At 40.5% G+C, this 5059-nt stretch overlaps 1 long non-coding RNA gene across 1 annotated transcript; it reads left to right on the top strand.

Moving 5' to 3' along the window:
- The first annotated feature begins 3427 nt into the window (after nucleotides 1-3427).
- LOC127801878 (uncharacterized) lies at nucleotides 3428-4412 on the top strand. Its single transcript, XR_008023216.1, has 3 exons — nucleotides 3428-3640; nucleotides 3998-4048; nucleotides 4158-4412. It is a non-coding gene; the product is annotated as an uncharacterized LOC127801878 (long non-coding RNA).
- Nucleotides 4413-5059: the final 647 nt, after the last annotated feature.

The raw sequence follows: 5059 nt of genomic DNA, 5'->3' as shown, positions 1-5059 counted from the left end.
AAACCAAAACTAAGGTTGCAATATAACTAAGTCTAATCAAGTTTTGTTGAGTTTAGACATAGCTCAGCAAACTTGAGCTTAGACTCAAGCTCGATTCAAATCGAAAACTCAATTTAAACTCAATCTTAGTTAATATGAATCGAGCTTGAGTTTGACCTAGCCACCAAGCTCGAGCTTGTCAGGGCCTAGAGAGCCCAATGTCACACCCCATGCATGACACTACTGGAGGCAATCGCAATAGCCAAAAGAGGCATAGACTCAAGACACAAATAGGCTGACATCAAAGGAACGCCCATGAGGTTCATGAAAAATTCAAAAAGCTTACAAGACACGGTGGATTTGGCAAGATCCGGAAAACTCCATGGCCATGCATTGAAGAAATTCTCTAGAAAGATAAAGAGAATTGCACAAGATTGGGGCCATTCTAGAGAATTTCATGGGATGATTCTAGGGTTTAATCTAGAATCCTCCATTGTAAATATCTAAGAGATTTTGTATGTAATGTTGTAGAGAATTCTAGACAGTGATTATAAATCGTTAGATTAAGTCAATCTCCGTCGTCCATTCTAAGGAAGTGGTAGTGTAAATAGGGGTTAGGCCTTCATTTGTATCCAACAAAGAATTAAGCACTTGTGCAAGAGCTAAGAGTGTAGAAGTTAGAAAGCTAGAGTTAAGCACTTGTCCAAGAGCAAGTGAGCACTTGTAATCCAATAGAGATGGCAAACGGGCCGGGCCGGCCCGCCACCAAGTGGCCCGCGGGCCGGGCCAAATCGGCCCACTTAAAAACAGGCCAGCAGATTGCTGGCCCTGGCCCGGCCCTACACGGGCCCGCCCAAATAATTAAAACAATTCATTTTAAATAATTAACACAAAACTTTAGGCTTTAGCTAGGCAAATAATTAACACAAAACTTAACTTACCTTTAGGCTTTAGCTAGGCAACAGAGGCAGGCGGCGTGAGCGAGAGAGGGCGAGGGGCGAGACTAAGAGCGAGGGGTGTGGGCGACAGAGGGCGAACGAGGGCGACTGAGGGGCGAGGGCGGCGAGCGAGGGCGAGGCAGAGGGCGAGCGAGGGGAGAGGGTGAGGGTGAGACAGAGGGCGAGTGAGGGGTGCGGGCGGGGGCGAGACAGAGGGCGAGGGCAAGACAGAGGACAAGGGAGGGCGAGAGCGAGGGCGAAAGCGAGGGGCGCGGGCGAGGGCGAGGGCGAGGGCGAGGGGCACGGGCGAGGGCGAGGGCGAGAGCGAGGGGCACGGGCGAGGGCGAGACGAGGGCGACGGCGACGGTGAGCGAGGGGCGAGGGTGAGACGAGGGCGAGGGCGAGGACGAGGGCGAGACGAGGGTGAAGACGAGGGCGAGGGCGAGGTAGAGGGTGAGGGCGAGGGTGAGATGCGAGGCTGATAGGGGGGTTTTGTGGCCGATTAGCGGGCCAAGCGGGCCGGGCCAAATCGGCCCGGCCTTAAATGGGCCAGCAAAATGCTGGCCCTAGCCCGGTCCCGGGCCGGGCCCATTTTGCCATCTCTAGTTGTACATAACGATCATTATAATTGTAGAGAGTTTTAATATAAGAAGTTATATATTTCTCTTTACGTTTATTTATCGATTTTCTCTTTCATTCTACTTAAAAGTACTTACGAGTTGTACTTTATTGAACTTAAACTTGAATTGTTTACAGATCAAACTTTAAAATTAAAGTCAATCTCAACTCATTTACTTTAACAAGCGAACTTTTAAGGAGCCGAACATCGAGTAGCTCGACTCATTTAAATTTACAAGCCTGACCAAAAATAAAAAAATATCCAATTACATTAATTATTGACTGCTATTGACACTCTCCAGCCTCCACTTTCATTGGAGGTCTAACACAAATTATAAAAAAAAAATAAAAAAAATAGCAATGTTATTTAGGTGCTTAATTTTTTTAATGTAAAAATGGAGAAACCCCGCCATACAACTTTGGTTCGAAGCATCCCTTCCTTATAAAGCACGAATCTAGCCGTAACTCCTTATAAACCACGATTTTAGTCGGGTCACACTTACATTGATAGAACAAATAATATAACAAAAGTGATATAAAATATCACCTCAAGTGTTTAATTTAAATTTGAGCATACAAGTAATATTTAAAAAAAATATTTATACATAATTAAAATCAGAGTGGCATAAAGTTATTTTTGTATTATCATAACAATCAGCCGTTTTAATTATGTTGGATAGGATTAAACATAAAATATATTACAGAAGCATTCATAGATGACTAGCGACTAGTGAAAGGGCTCAAACAGGCTCTTATGTCCTATAGTCCCTTAACATTAAGGGGGCGTGGGGGGACCATTTCATTTTCTTGCTCTCGTGCTAGATGTCATCTCGACATATCGGTCGGTTTAAGAGAGGACATTGGCCGTTGACTTTTTATTCTCTTCTCTGAACTGCTCTTAGGCTAAGATTGAGTTGAATCCGTTTCTCTTCCGTCTTCCTCAGCTCATGTTTCTTTTGTCGAACCTGTCTTTCAGCCCTTTCTTTCAAGCTTATGTGAGTAAGCTCGGTAGCTAGTCTAGTCAAATACATTCTCTTCCCTGAATAGGGGTTGCTCATTCTTCTCATATACTCAAGAATGAAGCCTTCCTTTTCACTGCTAACCTGTTAAATGGAGTTGAGCTGGCTACTAAAGAAATTGCTCTAGTAATGGTTGCTTCATCAAATCAAATATAGGTGGCAGGGTCAGACAAAGAGTCCACTGCTGTCCAGTCATAGTCAGTAGGAGCAGTATAGGCTTAGCTCGATCAAATTTCCAAATCTCAATCTGGCCTTGTAGTACTTCGCTATCCTCTATTGGTAAGTAGCCATTTTGACCTGAGCTTTCTTTCTTAACTCTTCAATTAGGTCTAGAGCGGTAAAGGGACGAAGTAACTTGACCGATAGGTCAAGGGACGAGCCCTTGGCTTAGTTTTTGGTCCTCAACTCTTCTTCGTTTTCTTTCTTAGAAAAGTGTTCAACTCGGAAGCTCGGTATTATAATTACATAAGATAAGGTTTGAGCACATATTTTATTCATGTGGTAGCCTCAAGCTGTTGATGTTTTTATCCAGTCCAGAGACTGGATCTTCTTCACCTCTGGTGCCCCTTACCTTCAAGATCTGCATCTGTAAGTTCACAGCAAGGTCAAGCTCGTGATAAATTAATTATTAATTTATAATTAATTTTATTAAAATGAGCATTTGATGTATTTTTTTATATTATTTAATAACATATCTATTTTTATTTTTTTTATCATATTTTGATAGTTTATCAATTTTTTTAAATCAAATATATAATTATTAAGTAATAACTTAAAAACACATTTATTCAAACATATTATCAATTTAAACACTACCAAACTTAAAAATTTAGCAATTTAAAAACTCCCTAAAAAACGCTTTTGCCAAACAGGCCCTCAATCCAGAGGATAAGATCCACCTTCTCGCACATAAAGCAGATCTCGAGAGAAAAATACAGCTGCAATCGGAGACGACGATGGAGCTGAAGAAGATCGTTGTCTTAGCTTTGGTTCTGTTCATAATCTCGTCATCGCATTTGGAGGGCGTGGAATCGGACGCCACTGACTGCTACGATGCTTGCTCCACTGCCTGTGTTGGACGGGAAAGTAAGTTTTCCTAAGACCACGGCTTTGTTTGAAACACTGCCGAATGGTTGTTTTTTGAGCAATTCGATGTTTGTTTTCTTTCGAGGACGATGAGTTTCCGGCCGATTTGGTGTTCATTCTCAGGAGCAATTTATGAAACAAGTGGTCGGCATTAGTTTGGCTTCAATGTTTCGACGATACCTGCATTAGTTTTGGTTTTAGGTTTTCCTGAGACTGAGATTTGTTGTCTTTATCGAAACATTGACAACTGGTTGTATTCAAACAATTTTGATGTTTGTTTAGTCGAACAACTTATCAAACGAGCAGCGTACATTAGATTGGTTCTAAAATTTCAATTATATTTGCGTTCTTTCTCAGCGAGGGAGCAGCAGCGATGCGATCGCAAGTGCACCATAAAATGCGGTCCAGGTGAGTTCCTAAATCCGCCCTCCGATTGAAAAGAAAACAATTTCCTTCTCTTGCTTCCTTTGTCTCTCGGTGGCTTCATCACGAGCTTGACCTTGCTGTGAACTTGCAGATGCAGATCTTCAAGCTACGGGGCACCAGAGGTGAAGAAGTTCCAGTCTCTGGACTGGATGAAAACATCAACAGCTTGAGGCTACCACATGAATAAAATATGTACTCAAACCCTATCTGTTCTTTTTCCTTCTTTTTTTTCTCACTATTTTTAATGTTAAGAGACTATAGGACATAAGAGCCTGTTTGAGCCCTTTCACTAGTCGCTAGTCATCTATGAATGCATCTATAATAATATATTTTATGTTTAATCCTATATATCCAGCATAATTAAAACGGGTGATTGTTATGATAATACAAAAATAACTTTATGCCACTCTGATTTTAATTATGTATAAATATTTTTTTTAAATATTACTTGTATGCTCAAATTTAAATTAAACACTTGAGGTGATATTTTATATCACTTTTGTTATATTATTTGTTCTATCAATGTAAGTGTGACCCGACTAAATTCGTGGTTTATAAGGAGTTACGGCTAGATTCGTGCTTTATAAGGAAGGGATGCTTCGAACCAAAGTTGTATGGCGGGGTTTCTCCATTTTTACATTAAAAAAATTAAGCACCTAAATAACATTTTTATTTTTTTTATAATTTGTGTGTTGGACCTCCAATGAAAGTGGAGGCTGGAGATTGTCAATAGCAGTCAATAATTAATGTAGTTGGATTTTTTTTCTTTTTGGGTTAGGGTCACAAATTTAAACGAGTTGAGTCACTGGCTCATTAAAAGTTTATTAATTAAAGTAACGAGTTGAGATTGAGCTTAATTTTAAATTTTGATTTATAGACAATTCGAGCTTAAGTTCAGTAGAATTAGCATGATTCTCACACAAGCACTATTTAAAATAGTGCTAAGTGGAATGAAAGGGAAAATTGGCAAATGAATGTAGAGAAACACTTGTG

This window comes from Diospyros lotus, chromosome 5 (assembly GCF_014633365.1).
Source record: "Diospyros lotus cultivar Yz01 chromosome 5, ASM1463336v1, whole genome shotgun sequence".
Classification (NCBI taxonomy): Eukaryota; Viridiplantae; Streptophyta; class Magnoliopsida; order Ericales; family Ebenaceae; genus Diospyros; species Diospyros lotus.
This window is presented reverse-complemented; position numbering and strand designations above follow the sequence as displayed.